This window comes from Mustela nivalis, assembly GCF_964662115.1.
Source record: "Mustela nivalis genome assembly, chromosome: 13".
Lineage (NCBI taxonomy): Eukaryota > Metazoa > Chordata > Mammalia > Carnivora > Mustelidae > Mustela > Mustela nivalis.
In genome coordinates, this window is record NC_139032.1 from 57,711,427 (window position 1) to 57,733,529 (window position 22,103).

Here is a 22,103-nt window from a genome sequence, read left to right on the forward strand (position 1 = left end):
ATCTTGCCTTTTGCTGCAACATGGATGGATCTAGAAGGTATAGTGCTAAGTGAAAGAAGTTCATAGATAAAGACAAATACCATATGATTTTACTCATATGTGGAATTCAAAAAACAAAACAAAGAAAGAAAGAAAAGAGAGACAAACAAAGAACCAGATTCTTAAATATACAAAACAAACCAGTGATTATGGCAGGGGGCAGGGAGCAGAGGAGGTGGGTTAGGACATGGGTGAAAGAGATGAAGGAGATTAAGCATACATGTATCTTTTTTTATTTTTTAGATTTTATTTTTATGTAATCTCAACACAACACAACACAACACGGGACTCAAACTCACAACCCCAAGATCAACAGTCATATGCTCCACTGACTGAGCCAGCCAGGTGCCCCAAGAGTATACATATCTTGATGAGCACTGAATAATGTATAGAATTGTTGAATCACTATACTGTAAACCTGATGAATCACTATACTGTAAACCATAATTCAGTATTTGTCTTTCACTGACTATGTCGCTTAGCATAATATACTCTAACTCCATCCATGTCATTGCAAATGGCTGTGTATATATATATATATATATACATATATATGTATATATATATATATATATACACACACACACACACACACACACATACATACATACATACAAACATTGTATGTTAATTATATTGGAACTAAATACATAAATAAAAATTTAATTAAAAAGGAGGCTTAAGTGGGTAGAAGAAGAAAAAATGAAACAAAATGGGATTGGGAGGGAGACTAAACATAAGTGACTCTTAATCTCACAAAACAAACTGAGGGTTGCTGGGGGGAGGGGGTTTGGGAGAAGGGGGTGGGATTATGGACATTGGGGAGGGTATGTGCTTTGGTGAGTGCTGTGAAGTGTGTAAACCTGGTGATTCACAGACCTGTACCCCTGGGGATAAAAATATATGTTTATAAAAAATAAAAAGTTAAAAAAAAAAAAAAAAAAAAAAAGCCTGTGGGTTTTGCAGCTAGTGCTCACGTCCAGAGCAGAATCAAGGTAGTGTCTCAGGAAAGTGGCTTGAAGCAAGCGCAAGAGCCCAAAACACATTTACATAAAAATCAGGAACATTTACCCCTAGTACTAATGAAAATTTCTAATAATTGTGTGACTGTTGTTCTTATTTTATATAATTTCACCATCAGGGAACTAACAATTTAAGCAGAACAATAAACTTTTTTAAGTTTAACATTTTAAGCAGAGACCAATGAACATTTCAGACAGGGTCAGGGACACAGAGAGGAATTTCTCAGATGATCTTTTTAACATCTTTTTCAATTTTATAACTTTAATCTAACCCTAAAAATCTAAAAATTGTTCATAAACTCATTTCAGTATCTGAATAGTAGGGAATAAATTAGGAAACTGCACCCCAATTTAGATATATCTAGGCAAGAACTCAGCCTAAGACACTGGTGGCAGCTAGAAAAGAAAGCAAGAGGCCAAATCTATGGCCTATACAACTCAAAATTAACTTGTTTCAAAATTATCTCAGAAGGGGTTATGGCTTGCATCTCAATCCATAGCCCCAATATCTTAACAGAAAAAAAGTACAGGTCTTTGCTGTGGGGGTAGGGGAAGTATTTCTCTAGAAATCACCTAAGGTTGAGAAGGCAACGGTGAGAATCTGAGGCTCCTCTCTACTTCTAGAACCTTCTCGCTGGTCTCCAGGCACTGACATATCCCAGGGATTGAATCCTGCTTCTGTCTACTCATCTTCTCAGTAATACCAATATACCTCTCTTTATCTCATCCCTTCAAAGCAGGCTCTGGGCTAAGTTCAGAATGCCTTTATGTGATATTCCCTCCCACTGTTACCATCCCACTGCACTGTCTGCAGCCCCAAGCCATGGCCAAATATCAGGAAACAGCCCATTTTTTTCCATGCTGAAACAGCATGGGAAAATTCTTGGAAATGTATGCTGAATAAACTATATACAAATATATGCTAAGGCAATTGAAAAAGAATAATATTGTAATGAAATTATGGATAATTTTTCTATTTTAAAAAATTTCAACATAGTGGTATTATTTACATAATTATAAATAAAATAATACTTGCTTTTCAAAATGTTCTAAATTTATGTTTATTTTTAAAATAAAATATATAATTATACATTTAATACTTTTATAAAAATGAAAAGTTTATACGTACTTAACCTACTGCTATAATAAATTACCATTTTTATATAAAAGTCAGAAAAAAGTTTCTCACATGTTTTCTAAATCATGCTTCTATCTCTCTACATTGGCTGCACTCCTACTGGAATATAAGCCCATGATCATGATAATGTGAGCTGTCTCCCTCCTACCAAAATATAAACTTCATGAGAGCAGGAAGTCCTTTTTGTTTACCACTGTATCTCTAGCTCCAGGAATACTGCATGATAAATGGTAGGCACTCAATAAATATTGCTGAGTAAGTGAATGTATGCCTGCATGCATCTTTATCCAAAGACAGGAACACTAATATAATCAAATGGAAGCAAAAAATGCATATATTATATGGGTCTTATTACAGTATTGATAATAGGTATTGTTTATTAAGCATTTATTAATATGTGAGGCACTGGGCTAAATACTTGATATGTAAAAATATGATCTAGGTACTATTGTTCATTTTATTTTTCAAAAACCTGGAGGAAATGAATTTGAGACGTTAGTATTGTTATTACATACCTACATATATCTTCTTTGTAAAGATTTATTTATCCGAGAGAGAGAGAAAAAGTGTGTGCACAGGAGGAGGGGCAAAGGGAGAAAAACAGACTCCTGGCTGAGTAAGGAGCCCGACTCAGGGCTTGATCTCATGACCCCAAGATGGGATCACTGATGGAGGGGCAGAAAGAGAGGGAGAGAGAGAATCTCAAGCAGACTCTGCACTGAGCGTGGAACCCAATGCTGGGTACCATCTCATGACCCTGAGATCATGACCAAGAGTCCGACACTTAACCAACTGAGGCACCAAGGTGCTCCTGCATATATCTTTTTAAATTTACCAAACCCCGGATCCATCTTTATGAATTGTTCTTCATAATAAAATTATAGAGTAAGACAATGTTCAAGTTCTCATATGGATTCTCAAAATCACATGAGTGAAAGAGCTGCAGTAAGGATTTTGATTCCTTAATCCTAATATGTGGCCAAAGCAGCTCATATTTCTTCCCAGAAGACAAAAACAAACATTTGCAATAATGTTGCCTATGTCACAAGTCTCTGGTGATGGAGAGTTAATAAGTGATTATAAAATTCTTAGTAAATACAAATTGCTGTGGAAATGCAAAACATTTACAACAACAGTAATTAATTTTAATCATCATCTCTTTTCTATGTGCAGCTGTCTCTCAAAATTCACTTTGGGGGTTTAATCACCACATCTCAACAAATAAACTCCCTCTCTCTCAGACCTTATGAATAAGCTGCCCCACATTCCCCCCAGCTACTGAAATTCTTCTCCTCCTCACCCCTACACACTTCCAACTCCCAGGTGATTAGTAAAAGGCTGAATGATGATATTAATCAGAAAAAAAGAGTTCAGACTGAGACTTGAGCCTTTCAAAAATCCCTGAATTTCACTTTTTTTAACTTCAAGTTTTTATTTAAATTCTAGCTAGTTAACATATAGGGTAAAATTGGTTTCAGGTGTAGAATTTAGTGATTCATCACTTACATATACCACCAAGTGCTCATCACAAGTGCCCTCCTTCACACCCATTACCCATTCAGGCCATCCACCACCCAGTTCCCTCTATCAACCCTCACTTTGTTCTCTATCATTAAAAGTCTCTCATGTTTTACTTCACTCTCTCCCTTTCCCCACCCCTTCCCTTATGATCATCTGTTTTGTTTCTTAAATTTCACATGAACAAAATCATTGTTTGTTCAAATATATATGTATATATCTCTCACAGTATTCCATTATGTGTGTGTGTGTATATATATATATACACACACACAAAACATATTATACACACACACACTGAAATATTACTCAACCATTAAAAAGAATGAAATCTTGCCATCTGCAACGACATGGATGGAACTAGACAGTATTATGCTAAGTGAAGTAAGTCAGTCAGAGGAAGTCATAGGAATACAAATACATGATATCATTCATATATGGGATGTAAGAAACCAAACAAATGAACATGGGAAAGAGAAGGAAAAATAAGACAAAACCAGAAAGGGATACAAACCATAAGAGATTCTTAAGTATAAGAGACAAACTGAGGGTTGCTGGAGGGGAGATGGGTAGGGGGATGGGCTAACTTGGTGATGGGCATTAAGGAAGGAACTTGATATAATGAGCACTGGATGTTATAAGCAACTGATGAACCACTAAATTACCTTTGAAACTAATAATACATTATATGTTAATTAAACTGAATTAAAAAAAAAAAAGATTCTCTCTTTGCCTCTCCTTCTGTTCTTTCCGCCCTCACTACCCCCTCTAAAAAAAATATGTATTTTGAGAAGAAGCAGTTCATGAAATGGCAGAAAAGCAGGGAACTGTGGTGTCTCCAAAGACAGGTGAAGACAAAGACCACTTTTTAAAAGATTTTATTTATTTATTTGACACACAGAGAGAGACAGCGAGAGGGAATACAAGCAGGGGGAGTGGGAGAGGGAGAAGAAGGCTTCCCTCTGAGTGGGGGGCCTGATGTAGGGCCAGGGCAATCAGGACCCTAGGATTGGGACCTGAGTAGAAAGCAGACACCGAATGGCTGAGCCATCCAGGCATCTCTGACAAAGACCACTTTAAGGTAAGAGGAAGTGATCAAGCACATTAATATTGCGTAGAGGACAAGCAAAGTGGGAACTAAGAAAATGAATGTTGAGTTTTATAACCTAAAGGCCACTGGGGACCTTCATAAGAACATTCTCTTTGGAATGGTAGGAAATGATGTGGGAGTTCACCAAAGAATGGGAAGAGAGGCAGGGGAGACAGGTAAGAGTTTTGCTAGAAAGGAGAACAGAGAAACTGGTCGGAAAAAGGTGAATGAATTCCATAGGCATAGCACCTGGACTACAAAATCCAGATAGCCCTTGGTTTTCACTTCAGTGTTAACCATTAAAATTTTGTGTTTTAGTTAATAAAAAAGAAGAAACCTTACAAAATCACAGAAGATTTTATGTGGAGAGACATGTTCTAATAAGATAATGAGAATAAAGGTACATGGTTTCTCTTATAAAACAAAATTGAACTTTTTTCCCCCTTAACTGAACTTTCATAACTTAATTCTCCAAGGAGAATTTCCAAGCAGGAAAGGGCAAGCTCAGCAAAGCTGCCCCAACTGTGTTCTCTGAGTTTCTCCTTCCCCACGGAGACTCTTTTTAATTCCAAGAACTGTCACAGACCCCAGGAATACAAATGTTCTTCTTTTCACATTCTGGTAAAAGTGCGGTCAAAAACTCTTCCTACCTTTGCAAGGTAGAGACAGACTGGAATATTCAAAAGCCTTTCCAGGAGACTAAGAGAGAATGAAGTAAACAGAAAGGGCAGAGGCAGGAAAACAAGAATATGAAATCTAGGCACACAGGCTTTGAAGTCAGATAATCCTGGATTAAAATCATTGCTCTGCCACTAAGTGGCTGTATAACCTTGTGCAGGTCACTTCTGCACCTCTCCAAAGCATAGTTTTTTCATCTATATAATGGGTAAACTTACTCCTACCTGTGTTCATTCAGGTCTTCCAAGAAATAAACACCAAGATCAGATCAGACTTGCAAGAAATTGGTGGGAATGCCTGTGAAAGAAAATGGAGAAGGGGGGAAAAAAAGAAAATGGAGAGGGAGCTAGAGAAGGAGGATATCTGTCACAGAATGACACACATCTCACTCATAGGAAGGAGAACGTGAAAGAAGGTACGACAGGAAAAGCCTTAGACTGCTCTGAAGCTTTCAGAAAGTTTCTGCAAAGCTGATATAGAATAATTGGGCCAAAACCATCAGTCAGAGAACTCTGTCTCACAGGAATGGGCTGGGCTTGCTGCAGTATCTCTGCTGTGCACCTCACTGGCTAAAAGATACCACAGGAAACATAGCCTCTGAGCAAATGCAGTGGTGTATTTAGATACAGCAGTTGGGGGCATCAGTAATAATGCTCCCCACAGTAGGAGATCTGAGAGGCACATTCTCATAGTTGCACATCTCCCTCTCTACAGGGGATTGCAGAGCAGCTCCTCCTTGGTTCTCAGGGGCCTTTCTTTTCGAGGAAGGGCCGGGTAGTGAAATGAACTGCAGCTCTCATCACTGCTGTTGATTTCAGGCCTGCAACTGATACTCTGCCTTCTCCATTTTAAATTCTCCTCACTGTCATCTGTCACCTTGGCTGGTCTTGGTGGCCTATCTGGTGGTGTGACCTGAACATTCATTCCTAAAGGGTTTGGTAATCATATAGTTGGTAATCACACCCTTCTCAGGTTGAAACATCTTTTATTCCTTGGTTCCCAGACCTGTGTATTCTTCCCATTGGAGGCCTAGCATCAAAAGTTTTCTCTATATATTTCCCACCCTTTCAGAGTGTTATTACAAAGCTGGCACTTCAGCTCTGCCTTTAAAAGACTGTTCCAATGTTTTCTAAGGCCAGCTGACCCTGGATGGTGCAATATATGACCAGTGGGCCCATACCTACTTCACAAATCCTCTACTGTGAAGGAGGTTCCATGTTTGGAAACTAAGCTGTGTGAGAATTCTGCGTGTAGACTAGGCATTCCATAAGCCTATAGTGATGGTGGCCAAGGCACTACAGGTAGGAAATGCAAACTCATATCCAAAATAAGTCACCTATCCCATCTATCCCTGTTCACCTATCCCTAACCACCAGCTCTTCCATTATAGATAAGGCCCAATGTAGTTGACTTGCCAGCAAGTACCTGATAGGCTTCCTCAAAGAATAGTGCCCCATCAAGGGCTCAGCATTGATCTCTATTGTTGATAAGTTAAACATTCAGAGGCTACAATAGTCAGAATTCTAAAGGCCTGCGCTATGATTCCCCCACTGGATCTTTTTTTTTAAGATTATTTATTTATTGGGGCGCCTGGGTGGCTCAGTGGGTTAAAGCCTCTGCCTTCAGCTCAGGTCATGATCTCAGGGTCCTAGGGTCAAACCCTGCATTGGGCTCTCTGCTCAGCAGGGAGCCTGCTTCCCCCTCTGTCTCTGCCTGCTTCTCTGCCTGCTTGTAATCTCTGTCTGTCAAATAAATGGATAAGATCTTTGAAGAAAAAGATTATTTATTTATTTATTTGAGAGAGAGAGAAAGAATGAGAATGAATGGAGAAAGGTCAGTGGAAGAAGCAGACTCCCTGCCGAGCAGGGAGCCCAATTCAGGAACCGATCCGGAGACTCGAGGATCATGACCTGAGCCGAAGGCAGTCGCCCAACCAACTGAGCCACCCAGGTGCCCCTCCCCCACTGGATCTTAACAGAAACTCCATACTGCATCTTTTCCCATCATCGATGCTTCCAACCCCAGAAGGTTCTCCTGATCTTATTGGCAGAGCCCTTTTCTTTTCCAGGTCTCACTCAGAGCTGGCAGCCTTCCATATTATCTGGTATGTGAGCCAAAGCAATGATCCTAGGTATAGAATACATTGCTTCCAGAACCCAAACAGGTCTATTGGCACTGTGCTTCTATCTTAGTGGTAGGGAATAAAAGATGCTGCAATTTTTTACTTTGGAGAGCTATCACAATATACTCCTGACCATTAGATTCCTAAAACCTTCACTGAAATGGCAGGTTCCTTAATCTTTGTAGGATTTATCTCCCACCATCTAGAGCACATCAGCATGCCATCGATGAAGTGGAAGTGTGATAGTTCTGTGGGATACCTAGGCAGTCCAGATCTCATCAAACTATATTATGACAGTGGGCAGGAAAGTTGACAAAGCCCTGAGGCCAAAGTATAAATGAATAGTGTTGGCCACATAACATGAACACAAACTCTTTCTGATCCTCCTTCCTGACTGAAATTGAAAAGAATTGCTTTTGTCAGATCAATGGCCATATATAATGTATCTGAAGACTTACTGATGTGCTTTTGCAATTAGGCCGTATCTGGCACTAAGTAGCTATGATGAAGGCTACTCCTTGTTTAAGCCAGCAATAGTCTTCAGTCATTCTCTAGGGATGTGATATTGTTTCTGATTTATTATCTCGGCTGGGAAAGGAAAGAAGGTAAAGGAAACTGTTTCAACAGTTTCTACTTGGCTTTCCTCACTCTTTTACCGTACAGAACCTAATGCGAGGGTTATTCTAACATTCAAGTGTATCAGTGCAATCAGGAACAGAAAAAATGACCACTGCATGCATCCATTAACCTAGGAGGCCCATTCTGAGCAGATTTTAGTGAGGACTTAATTTATTACCCAGTATCTGTAGGTCCTCCCTTTTATTAGAATTATAATGATGCTTTGGGTCTCCAGGTATCAATAACAACTCAGATTGAGTTCCAAAAATGTCTGAGCATTTTATCTTTCCCAGTACACAATCACCCAAGTAAACTGTCAGAGGTACCTTTTAAAAGAGAACTAGGGGAGTAGTATGTACTTGCCATGGTGGCGCTACTTCTTTTTCTGTCAGAGACATCATGCTCTATTACCATCTCTACAATTCTGTGCAGCTCAGGTCCCTTGACTGGACCCTCAGATCTTGAAGGTCATTATAATTATTGTAGTCTCTATTACATTGAAAGTCATCATCCCTACAGATATTTATGAGCCTCACTCTGTAACCACCCCTTCTACTATCAGGTCTGACCTGCAGAGGAGAGCTACGACTATGATGCTGATGCTAATCTCACCACTGCTTTCCTGATGGCCTGATGAATGGTGTCTCTTCTGAGCCCTGCCAGAGAACAAAATCAACCAGTATGTTTTGTGGCCTCACATAATACAGCCATTCCTGCTTGCCCACTTTCCTTAGCTCAAGCACTTCTATTTCACTCAGCATTGGCCATTCCTTTGTATTTATTTATTTATTTGTTTGTTTGTTTTCAGCATAGCAGAATTCATTATTTATGCACCACACCCAGTTCTCTTACACTGTTGGTGGGAATGCAAGTTGGTGCAGCCACTTTGGAAAAACAGTGTGGAGATTCCTCAAGAAATTAAAAATAGAGCTTCCCTATGACCCTGCAATTGCACTACTGGGTATTTACCCCAAAGATATAGAGTGAAAAGAAGGACCATCTGTACCCCAACGTTTATAGCAGCAATGGCTACAGTTGCCAAACTGTGGAAAAAAAACAAGATGCCCTTCAAGGGACAAATGGATAAGGAAGATGTGGTCCATGTACACTATGGAGTATTATGTCTCCATCAGAAAGGATGAATAACCAACTTTTGTATCAACATGGATGGGACTGGAAGAGATTATGCTGAGTGAAATAAGTCAAGCAGAGAAAGTCAATTATCATATGGTTTCACTTATTTGTGGAGCATAACAAATAACATGGAGGACATGGGGAGATGGAGAAGAGAAGGGAGTTGAGGGAAATTGGAAGAGGAGATGAACCATGAGAGACTATGGACTCTGAAAAACAATCTGAGGGTTTTGAAGGGGTGGGGGTGGGAGATTGGGGGAGCCAGGTGGTGGGTATTATGGAGGGCATGTATTGCACATTGAGATACCACCTTATACCAGTTAGAATGGCCAAAATTAGCAAGACAGGAAACAACGTGTTGGAGAGGATATGGAGAAATGGGAACCCTCTTACACTGTTGGTGGCCATTCCTTTTTTAAAGACTCTAAGAACCACCTCATCCTCTAGGGTTCTTGCCAGTGTGTTAAATCCTATGACCCCCCCCCCACCAAAATTGTCTATAAGTCTATGAATACCGGATTATCCAGTCTTACAGTCTAACCTCAAAATATAATCCCAGGTATATCACCTTGCTTCTGGTAGCTAATTCTTGCAGTTCCTTCAGTGTATAACATCTTTCCTCTCTTACAAGGTCCAGCATTTCTCTAGCCAGACTGGACTAGTATTTAACCCTAAGTTATTGACATACTGGCCAGGAGATGAGGTAGGGCAGCTGAGGGGGAATCCTCTGCCTTATTGGAGAAGGAACTATAGAACTTACATTATAATACAATGTCTATCAATGCAAAAGTGCTAGCTCTTACTACAGAAGAGTAGGTTACCTCTGCAAATTCTTAGGGTTTGGGGGAGTCTTTAGAGCCAAGTCCTTAGAAGCATGTATTCAGATGTCCCTATCCCATAAATCTAGGTCCCCAGTTTTCCCAGCCAGGACCCTTAGCATAACAGACCAGGTTTGACTGTAATTTAAATGTCTCCTGGAGCTTGGGGCACCTGGGTGGCTCCATTGGTTAAGCATCTACTCTTGGTTTTGGCTCAGTTCATGATCTTAGGGTTGTGGGATTAAGCCCCATGTTGGGCTCCACACCCAATAGGAAGCCTGAGTCTGAGATTCTCTCCCTCCTTTTGTCCCTCCCTTGTCCCCTCTACTCACAGGCACACTCAAGCACTCTCTCTCTAAAACAAATACATAAATCTTTTTAAAAAATGTTTCTGGGGCTCTGCGATTCTAATCAGATCATATGTTTGCTGCTCAGCTATGTATTCTCTTCCACTGCAATGTATAAGGCTCTCATACTTAGACTTTAACTTGTTTTTTTTTTTTTTAGACTTTAACTATTTAATAGCCTTCTGATTCTCATCCCCTGCCAAGTGAGTGTTCATTCAACTTAGCAGTAGCCAACCAACAAGACTGTCTTTGTATGCATTGTTCTCCCATATCTTCTAAATAACTGAATCAAAGCAAAAAAATCAGCACGGTCAATCCTCTTAACCAGGATTCTTTCACAGTGAATTTTTCACTGGCCCACCTCTGTGTATCAGGGACTATTCATACTTCACATATCACCCAGGAGGGAATAATCTTTACCCACTGGGAAACAGGTGAACCATACCCAGAATCCCATCTTACCACCTGTTTTCTTGGGCCACATGTATTGACTGAAATATCTAAGGAGCAGAAGTCAAGTTAAAATTAGATACACAAGAGATCTGTGGTGGGAGCAAGATGAACTCCTGTGAGAGAAAATGGGGAGAGAACCAGAGAAGGGTGAGAGAGCTATCTGACCATGATACAGGTCTGTCCCCTTGTATAGGAGAGGCAAATAAAAAAAGAAAGAAAGAAGAAAGGTTGGGTAGGAAGAGTCTTAGATAGTCATTCAGTCCAAAGAAAATTTTGGCAATGCCAATGGGAGATCGTTAAGCCAAAGGAACCGGCTGAGGAGTCCTCTATCTTGCAGGACTGGTCTGCCTTAGTAAGGCTAATGTATTCAGTCATTGGCTAAGAACAGTCAGTGGGAAGTACACCCTTAGTGCAAATGCAGTGGTAGGTTCACAGTGCAGCAGCATATGAATGGAAGGAGCTATGCAGAGAGAAAAACCAGACCTAAGAGATGACATTTTTAAAGAACCTACAGTCAGCTCTACCCCTAACATTCCAATTACATAAACCTTTGCTTGAATTTGTTTTCCCTTGTTCACATTTCTTTGAATTGGGCTTCTGTCATTTTTTTAAAGATTTTATTTATTTATTTGACAGACAGAGATCACAAGTAGGCAGAGAGGTAGGCAGAGAGGGTGGGGGGGAGAAGGCTCCCTGCTGAGCAAAGAGCCCGATGTGGGGCTTGATCCCAGGACCCCAGATCATGACCTGAGCCGAAGGCAGAGGCTTTAACCCACTGAGCCACCCAGGCGCCCCTGATTTGGGCTTCTGTCATTTTTTAAGTGCAAGAGAACTCAGAACATAAGGAGAGAACTGATTTAATATACAAGTTTGAGGTAATGAAAGGAAGGTTAAAAGGAGTCAATGCCAGAATAAGAAAGCCTATATTTCCAGGTGCCTGGGTGGCTCAGTGGGTTAAGCCGCTGCCTTCGGCTCAGGTCATGATCTCAGGGTCCTAGGATTGAGTCCCATATTGGGCTCTCTGCTCAGCAGGGAGCCTGCTTCTCTCTCTCTGCCTGCCTCTCCATCTGCTTGTGATATCTGTCTGTCAAATAAATAAATAAAATCTTAAAAAAAAAAAAGAAAACCTATATTTCCAAACTAATAGATAAGCATATACAGTACATAAAAATATATACCATCCCTATTATGTCCAGATGTCTATAGGTATAAGAGAATATTGTTTGTGAAACTTGAATTCCAGCACTGAACAATTTTATAATCTTGGGCAACATAATAACTGATATCTATTAAGTGCATACCTTATGCCAAGCATGACCCTAAGGGCTTTATATACATTACTTTATTTAACCAGTATTTCACAGATGAGAAGACTGTGACTCAGAGATATTAAGAAACCACCTCTGGGGGGCGCCTGGGTGGCTCAGTGGGTTAAGCCGCTGCCTTCGGCTCAGGTCATGATCTCAGGGTCCTGGAATCGAGTCCCGCATCAGGCTCTCTGCTAAGCGGGGAGCCTGCTTCCCTCTCTCTCTCTCTGCCTGCCTCTCCGACTACTTGTGATTTCTCTCTGTCATATAAATAAATAAAATCTTTAAAAAAAAAAAAAAGAAGAAAGAAACCACCTCTGGGGCACCTAGTTGACTCAGTTGGAAGAGAGTGTGACTCTTGATCTTGGCATCATGAGTTTGAGCCCCACATTGGGTGTGGAGAGTACTTAAAAATAAATAAACTTAACCACCAGGCTCAGCCTGGTGGTGGGTATGGGGAGGGCACGTATTAACATGGAGCACTGGGTGTGATGCATAAACAATGAATCTTGGAACACTAAAAAAAATAAACTTTAAAAAAAGGGCAGATATCTACTAAATGCAGTTTTAGGATCTGAATACAGATCTTTTTGACTCCAGAATCCATGCCCTTTACCAGCATATTATATGGTCTCTCTTGAAGTCAATTTGTGTCTAGACCTGTGGCTAAAATGTTTAAAATTCACAGATGTCCTTTCACTAATATTCATAATCTCTCTACTCACTGGAGTTCTTAAAAACCATAGAATATGGGGCACCTGTGTGGGTCAGTGGGTTAAAGACTGCTTTTGATTCAGGTCATGATCCCAGGGTCCTGGGATGGAGTCCCGCACTGGGCTCTCTGCTTCAGTGGGGGGGCTGCTTTCCCTGCTCTCTCACTCTGTCTATTTGTGATCTCTATCTGTCATATAAATAAATAAATAAAATCTTTTTTAAAAAACCATGAAATAGGGACGCCTGGGTGGCTCAGTTGGTTAAGCAGCTGCCTTCGGCTCAGGTCATGATCCCAGCGTCCTGGGATCGAGTCCCACATCGGGCTCCTTGCTCCGCAGGGAGCCTGCTTCTCCCTCTGACTCTGCCTTCCGCTCTGTCTGCCTGTGCTTGCTCTCTCTCTCTTACAAATAAATAAATAAAATCTTTAAAAAAAAACCATGAAATAATTATGAATATCTGTTTTCCAGATAATAAAATTTCTGGCAATATTTAATAACTTAGAGCTAGAATATGGAGCTTCTACTCCACCTGAAGCCTAACACTGACAGTTTCACAGACAGTAGAATTTGATTTGATATAATGGTAATTCTTGTGTAGAGGCATCAGGAGCACAAAGATTTGTAGTTACTTTCTGAGGGATTTATTCTCTTTTCATCAGAATCCCCAGAAGACTGGAAAATATACAGTCACTCTTTCCTTGCCCTTTGCAATCATTTTGTCCAAGACATTTAAAGAAATTTATATCAAATAAAGGAGAAACCAGACACAAGAAGGTCTTCCATAGTTAGAGTATAGTTAAGAAAAGACTCTTCCTTTTCTTCTCTGTCTCCAGGATACTTAATATCTAAGTCCTCATTATCACTTATAACCTCAGTGAAAGACATTTTCTGTATTTGAATCCATTAGGCATGTGAAAACCTGGGCTAAGTGTAATATGCTCACCAATTCCCTCTAAAGTGGTCATCTATCATCTTGCTAGATATTGGCAGGACATATCTCAGAATTCCATTACTTCCAATCTGGCTCTTACCACCAGTCCCTCCGCTGAAATTGCTCTTTCCCAGTCCCCAGCAACACCCACATTGCCAAATCCAATAACTATTTTTTTAAAAGCTTATTGTTCTGGAACTCAGCAACAATTACTGAGTTGGTCGCCTCCTGCTCTGTTCTCCTGCCTTCCTCTGGCTCCTTGCTCCTTCTGGTCACATTCCCTCCCATTGGGGTCACATTGCCCTTCAGTCTCTTTCAAAGGCTTTCTTCTTTTTCTGGCTCCTTAAAAGAATTTGTCTTTGGTCTCCTTCTATGTTCTCTCTATTCCCTCTCCGTGGATGATCTTAACTTTATCCATAGTTTCAAGAAATACCCTGATGACCAGTGATGTGTATTAAGGAGGGCACAGATTGCATGGAGTACTGGGTGTTATGGGCAAACAATGAATCATGGAACACTATATCAAAAACTAATGATATGGGGCACCTGAGTGGCTCAGTGGGTTAAGCCTCTGCCTTCGGTTCAGGTCATGATCCCAGCATCCTGGGATCGAGCCCCACATTGGGCTCTCTGCTCATTGGGGACCCTGCTTCCCCCTCCTCTCTCTGCCTGCCTCTCTGCCTACTTGTGATCTCTGTCTGTCAAACAAATAAATAAAATCTTTAAAAAAAAACTAATGTGGTGAAAAAATAATTTTCTGTAAATAAAAAAAACTAATGATGTACTGTATGGTGACTAACATAATTATATATATATATATATATATATATATATATATATATAGTCTTAGCTAATATTTCAATAATTTCTTGACCAGTCTACTTAAGCAGTTTAACTCAAACCTCAATCCCTTCTGCTCTATTCTCCACACAGCTTTCAGAATGATCTTTCTAAAATCAAATTAGATCATACCACTCCCGAGCTTAATGACTTTAATGGGTTCACTATAGCCCTGGGATAGTCCAAAACCTAAGTAGGATATAACTGAAACCTCTCCATGTTTTGGCTCCTGCCTACCTATTCTCCAGCCATATCACTCACCACTCACCCACAGGCACTTAATAAATTAGACTGCTAGTCCCTCCACACATACATAACTTCCAACTGTCTACCCTGAATCACTCTTATTCTTTCATAAAATGTTTATTGACCACTTGATACGTGCCAGGCAATATTCTAGGTACTGGATACTATGTGATGAATACAAAGGCAAAAATCTCTGCCTTCTTGGTGAATTCGATCTCTCTTCAAATGCTAGCTACCTTGAACTGGATGCCTTTCTTCAGACCTTCTATAGAACTGTCCGAATATCTTTATGATACTTTATCACAACATGCCATAATTGTTGATGTACTTGAATGCTAGGGAAAATCTAGGTTTTATGAGCCCTAAAGCTTATGTAATTTGGTTGTATGCATCTGAGGGGGCATCTTTAAGAAAAAATATTACTTATATAATATTGCTAAGCCTTTTTCAGGCAGAGCCTTGGAAGGAGCCTATGCAAATCATTTCATTGTAAATCCACTCCTATTTGCCCATCTTTTCCAAAAGACTATGAACTTTTTGTTTTCTATACCTCCATTTCTATACCTCCATTCTGTGCCATCTCAGAGAGTTATTTCCTCACAAAACTTTGTTTACTGTTTGCCCACAAAGGGTACTACAGAACAAGAATCTTGCCTAGGAGCCCTATCTACCTGTCTTGTCTTAGAGAACTTCCTCTTGAGATAGTGAATTACCAATTCTAACACTTCATCTCAATTCTGCATGCTTTCCTGAAAGTACAAATCCTCTTAGAAGACCACTCTCTGGCTTTTCAGGGGTTCCAGACACTTCAGTTAGTGCAGTCTATTTCCATAAGGCACAGGACCCCTTAAACCAGATTAATAACTAGTACAAGGGTGTTTCCAACAATCACTAAAAGATTTCAAAACTGTTTACAATAGGGGTTGTCACACATACAAAGAGCAGACCCAGAGTCCAGATTTAGAAAAATTCTTTCTGACATTTAAGACTTTCTACATTTAAGACTTTAAGACTACCTAAATCTACAAATTTCTTGGTCCAGTATCACTTTGGGTTTTTTTTCTGGATATATATACTCTATCCATCCAAACATTTCCTGAACTGCCCACGATCAGAGAATCAAGAGATTTTATTTTATTTTTAAGATTTTATTTATTTATTTGACAGAGAGAGATTACAAGTAGGCAGAGAGACAGGCAGAGAGAGAGAGAGAGAGGAGAAAGCAGGCTCCCTGCTGAGCAGAGAGCCCGATGCGGGACTCGATCCCAGACCCTGAGATCATGACCTGAGCCGAAGGCAGCGGCTTAACCCACTGAGCCACCCAGGCGCCCAAGAGATTTTATTTTTTAAAAGATTTTATTTATTTATTTGACAGACAGAGATCACAAGTAGGCAGAGAGGCAGGCAGGCGGGGAGCAGGCTCCCCGCTGAGCAGAGAGCCCCATGTGGGACCCTGAGATCATGACCCGAGCCGAAGGCAGAGACTTTAACCCACTGAGCCACCCAGGCACCCCAAATCAAGAGATTTTAGAGTAAGAAGGAACTGAGAGTTTTTTTAAAAATCATATATTAGTATATCTATTATATGTGAGCCATTGTGAGGAAAACAAAGAAGAGTAACCTATCCTAGGTCTCAAGGAGCATACAAAAAGGTCATGCCCAGATTTTTCTACCTATGGTGTTATTTTTACCTCCTTTCTCCATCTCTGAACATTTTATTTTACTGAACTTTAAAACAGTCCCATTATTAAAGTCACATGCTACTGGCAAAAATTACAAATAACTGCAGAAAAACAAGCATACCTATCAACTACTCTCCTAAATATGGTAGACATACTCAAAGAGAGAAAATTACCTTTTTAATACCTTAGAACCAGGCAGTGTATCCTAGAAATTAGCTAAATTTCATTTGCTGGAAACTAAGCAACTGAGCCCTAAGGAATGACTAAGGGCTTCCACAAGCTTCAGTGGCCTCATAGATCTACATCACTGATGAGTTCCATACTGCAAATAATTCAGTTTTGAGGAAAATAAAGAATCTAAAGATATTAAAAATAATACCCAACAAACATTTATGTTTGTGCCTTTGAGGACCCACCACATCTCAGACACTGAAAATAAAACATGATATCTGCCCTTAAGAAACTCACAGGCTAGTAATAAGACAGAAATCCTGCAGATAATAGTACAAAATGGCCAATGAAAGAAATGACAGAGATAAGCACAGGGTACTATGTAGATCCGGAAGATGGGTACTAACATAGCTGGTATGGAGGAAATAATATTTGACCTGACTTTTAAAAAAAAATGTGTTTCAGAAAGCAAAACTGAGAGGCAAAGTAAGGCAAGGTGCATAGATCTGTCATGTTACCAACGAATCAACAGAAAACAACTTCGGGGATTTCAGTTGCAGAGGCAAAGGTGGCTCCAGTATAAACCCTTAGCCGAGGATCTTGATCTTCTGCTATGGGTGAGCCACAAGTGAGTGCTCTTCCACCCCCCCCACCCCAATGCAGTACATCAAGGAATATACAGATGAAAATATTCAGGAAGACCTAGTTCCCAAGCCTCCACCTCCAATAAAAGGCAGTTATATAATGGATGGCAATCAGTTCCAATGTGATGATCTTATCATCCTCCCTGTAGAATGCCAGGGCATCAAACGGCTTCATCCTATACAGTTTGATCACAGGAAGGAACTGAGAAAACTCAGTATGTCTATTCTTATTAATTTCATAGATGTCTTAGATATCATGATAAGGAGCCCTGGAAGTATAAAATGAGAAGAGAAACTAGAAGATCTTAAGCTGCTTTTGTACATGTGCATCATCTCATAAATGAACACCAACTCCACCAAGCAAGAGAGACATTGAGAGTCATAATGGAGGTGCAGAAATGTCAACGTCTTAAAACAGCTGAGCAGTTTCAGAAGCATCTGGAACGAGTCATTGAGATGATTCAGAATTGCCTGGCTTCTTTGCCTGATGATCTGCCTCATTCAGAAGCAGGGATGAAAGTAAAAACTAAACCAATGGATACTGATTATAGCAGCAATTGTACTGGACAGAATGAACAGCAAAGAGAAAATTCAGGTCATAGGAGAGACCAGATTATAGAGAAAGACAAAATGAATGAAAGACCATAAAGGATGTTACTTTTTCTTTTTGCTTTTCTCTTTATCTTTCCAGTAAATGTCATATATTCATTAATTTGCTCTTGGAGAGTCTTAGAAGAGATATAACTAGAAGTCATGTGGGGCACCTGGGTGGCTCAGTGGGTTAAGCCTCTGCCTTCAGCTCAAGTCATAATCTCAGGGTCCTGGGATCAAACCCCACATCCGGCTCTCTGCTCAGCAGGAAGCCTGCTTCTTTCTCTCTCTGCCTCTCTGCCTACTGGTGATCTCTCTGTCAAATAAATAAATAAAATCTTTAGAAGTCATTTGAATGGCTTGACTCCAGCTTAATCAGTTATGAGGTGTTACAGTCTGTAACTGCACTGTATGGCAAGTGTAGGCAAATGAGTATATATGTATACATTAAGAGTAATCACCTTAAAAAGGAAAGTCCTGCAATTGTGTGAACATTCCTGGATTTGGAGTTGCAGAAAACATTGAAGATCTCAGTAATAGCAAGCTTTCAGCTTTGAAAACTAGATTTGTCATTTGCTTTAAGAATGATAGATAAGGGCGCCTGGGTGGCTCAGTGTGTTAAGCCTCTGCCTTCGGCTCAGGTCATGGTCTCAGGGTCCTGGGATCGAGCCCCGCATCGGGCTCTCTGCTCTGCAGGGAGCCTGTTTCCCTTCCTCTCTCTCTCTCTGCCTGCTTCTCTGTGATCTCTATCTGTCAAATAAATAAATAAAATCTTAAAAAAAAAGAATGATAGATAAAGGATATCAAGCTGTATAAATGTGAAATTATAAATTCTTTAGATTTACTTAAAAATTTACTTGATCTCTAAAAATGTAGTATAACATGTTAAAAGAGAGGAAACCTATAGAGTTATAAAACAGCAATTTTATTTTTCCTCTTGACTGCTTCTTAAACACACTATTTCAGCTTCTTGTTCCTACCATGGATAGGTCTATTAACTTTTTTCCAGTCACTCAGATAATAAATCTTTTGATTACTTTTTGTTACCAAAAAAGGAAAGAAAGAAAGAAAGAAAGAAAGAAAGAAAGAAAGAAAGAAAGAAAGAAAGAAAGAAAGAAAGAAAACAACTTTGGCCGATTTAATTAGAAATAGAGTTTATTTTAAAAATGTGCTGTGTAGCTCAGAGAACCCCAGAAAGACTGATGATGCAAGATTAAAAAATAGACAGGAACAAAAAGATGATGCTCAGAGTAAACACAGTCCAAATCATACCAGAGAATGTGTCCAATGAAAGTACTCCTGCTGCCATCATTGAACTCTGGATTCTTTAGTTTAAAATGCCAATGTTGCTGTATTAGATACTAGACGCTGGCACTGAATGGTGGATGCTGATACTAGATAATGGATGTCCAGTGCAAGACACTGCAACCTTCAAAACTCATAAAATTGGTGATTCCTAAACCATACAAAGGATACTCCAATACTGACAGTTAAAAAAAGAGGCATGGGACAACTGAATGATTCAGTTGGTAAAGGACTGATTCTTGATCTCAGGGTTGTAGGTTCAAGCCCCACTGTGAGTGCAGAAATTGCTAAAAAATAAAATCTTAAAAAAAAAAAAAGAGGCACTATTGCAGCAATCTAAGAAGATGAGAAAGCAAGAGAAAATACATAGCTAAAATTTTTAAAAGCTTCCCTATGACCCTGCAATTGCACTCCTGGGTATTTACCCCAAAGATACAGATGTCGTGAAAAGAAGGGCCATCTGTATCCCAATGTTTATAGCAGCAATGGCCACGGTCGCCAAACTATGGAAAGAACCAAGATGCCTTTCAACAGACGAATGGATAAGGAAGATGCGGTCCATATACACTATGGAGTATTATGCCTCCATCAGAAAGGATGAATACCCAACTTTTGTAGCAACATGGACGGGACTGGAAGAGATTATGCTGAGTGAAATAAGTCAAGCAGAGAGAGTCAATTATCATATGGTTTCACCTGTTTATGGAGCATAACAAATATCATGGAGGACAAGGGGTGTTAGAGAGGAGAAGGGAGTTGAGGGAAATTGGAAGGGGAGGTAAATGAGAGACTAGGGACTCTGAAAAACAATCTGAGGGGTTTGAAGTGGCAGGGGGGTGGGAGGTTGGGGTACCAGGTTGTGGGTATTATAGAAGGCACGGATTGTATGGAGCACTGGGTGTGGTGAAAAAATAATGAATACTGTTTTTCTGAAAGTAAATAAATTAATTTAATTTTTAAAAAAGCTTGTATTAGAAAAGAATAATCACATATCAATAACTTTAGGCTTTAATCTTGAGAAAACAGGAAAAGATGAATAAACCAAATGCTAAGCTAGCTATGGGACACCTGGGGGGCTCAGTGGATTAAGCAGCTGCCTTGGTTCAGGTCATGATTCCAGCGTCCTGGGATCTGAGCCCTTCATCAGGCTCCTTGTTCAGCAGGAAGCCTATTTCTCCCTCTGTCTGCTCTGCCTGCCACTCCCCTGCTTGTGCTCTCTCCCTCTCTCTGATAAATAAATAAATAAAATCTTTTTAAAATAAAATAAATTTTAAAAAAAGAATACTGCTAATAGATTTTGTGATACTTAACCTTGTTATGTAATGTGGAAACTTTAATTTCCTTTTTCATCTCCACTCTTCTTTACTTTCCCTAGGTGGAAAAGTGATTTTTTTTTTTACCTTTTGCATTTTTCCATGCATTTATTTTTTTGTATTTTCCTGAGTATTAGTAATATACAAGTGCAAAAAGAATATACATCAACATAAATGAGCTCTATGTTTTTTCTACCTACTTATTTTTTATATTTTCCAAAAGCACATACAATACTGTTACAATTTAAGAATGATTAATTGTGGGGGCACCTGGTGGCTCAGTGGGTTAAAGCCTCTGCCTTTGGCTTAGGTCATGATCCTAGGGTCATGGGATCAAGCCCCGCATCAGGCTCTCTGCTCAGCGAAGAGCCGCTTCCCCCCACCCCCCGCCTTCCTCTCTGCCTACTTGTGATCTCTGTCTGTCAAATAAATAAATAAAATCTTTAAAATAAAATAAAATAAAATAAATAAATGCTAAGCTAGCAGGAAATAAAAAACAATAAAAATCAATGAAATAGAAAAAAAACAATGAAGGAAATCAATAAAGACAAAAGTTGGTTCTTTGGGGGGGTTTTGGTGTTTTTTAAAAAGATTTTACTTATTTATTTGACAGAGAGAGGGTTCACAAGTAAGCCGAGAGGCAGGCAAAGACAGAGGGGGAAGCAGGCTCCCCGCTGAGCAGAGAGCCTGATGCCGGGTCTCAATCCCAGGACCCTGAGATCATGACCTGAGCCAAAGACAGAGGCTTAATTCACTGAGCCACACAGGTTCCCTTGGTTCTTTGTTTTTTGTTGTTGTTGTTGTTGTTGTTTTTTAAAGATTTAAATCTTAGAGAAATTAAAGGGTTATAAAAGAAATGGTATTAACAAATTTATGCCAATAATTTGGACAACTTATATAAAATAGATGAAGTTCTAAAAAGATACAAATTACCAAAACTAACTTGCAAAGAAATGGAAAATCCAACTAGACCCATAAAAATAAAGAAAGTGAGTGGTGCCTGGGTGGCTCAGTGGGTTAAAGCCTCTGCCTTCGGCTCAGGTCATGATCCCAGGGTCCTGGGATCGAGCCCCACATCAGGCTTTCTACTTGGCAAGGAGCCTGCTTCCCCTTCTCTCTCCCTCTGCCTGCCTCTCTGCCTACTTGTGATCTCTGCCTGTCAAATAAATAAACAAATAAATAATCTTTAAAAAAAAAAAGAAAGTGAATTAATAATTTAAAATATCTCCACAAATAAAATCCGAGGCCCACATAATTTCAGTGGTGAATTCTATCAAAATTTCAAGAATGTGTAATACCAATTACTCACAAACTCTTTGGAAAATAGCAAATGAAGAAACACTTCTCAACTTACTCTTCTAGGTTAATATTACCAAATACAAA

At 39.7% G+C, this 22,103-nt stretch overlaps 2 long non-coding RNA genes and 1 pseudogene across 3 annotated transcripts in view; 2 read left to right on the top strand and 1 right to left on the bottom strand.

Annotated features, from left to right (window-relative positions):
• The window catches only part of LOC309846075, a 277,012-nt gene that overhangs the window by 140,766 nt on the left and 114,143 nt on the right, over positions 1-22,103 (top strand). The window lies entirely within an intron of this gene.
• Positions 1-22,103, bottom strand: part of LOC309846074 — a 61,975-nt gene that overhangs the window by 24,310 nt on the left and 15,562 nt on the right. The window lies entirely within an intron of this gene.
• On the top strand, positions 17,478-18,159 carry LOC309847221 (mediator of RNA polymerase II transcription subunit 7 pseudogene; annotated as a pseudogene). Its single transcript has one exon. The product of its transcript is annotated as a mediator of RNA polymerase II transcription subunit 7 pseudogene (transcript).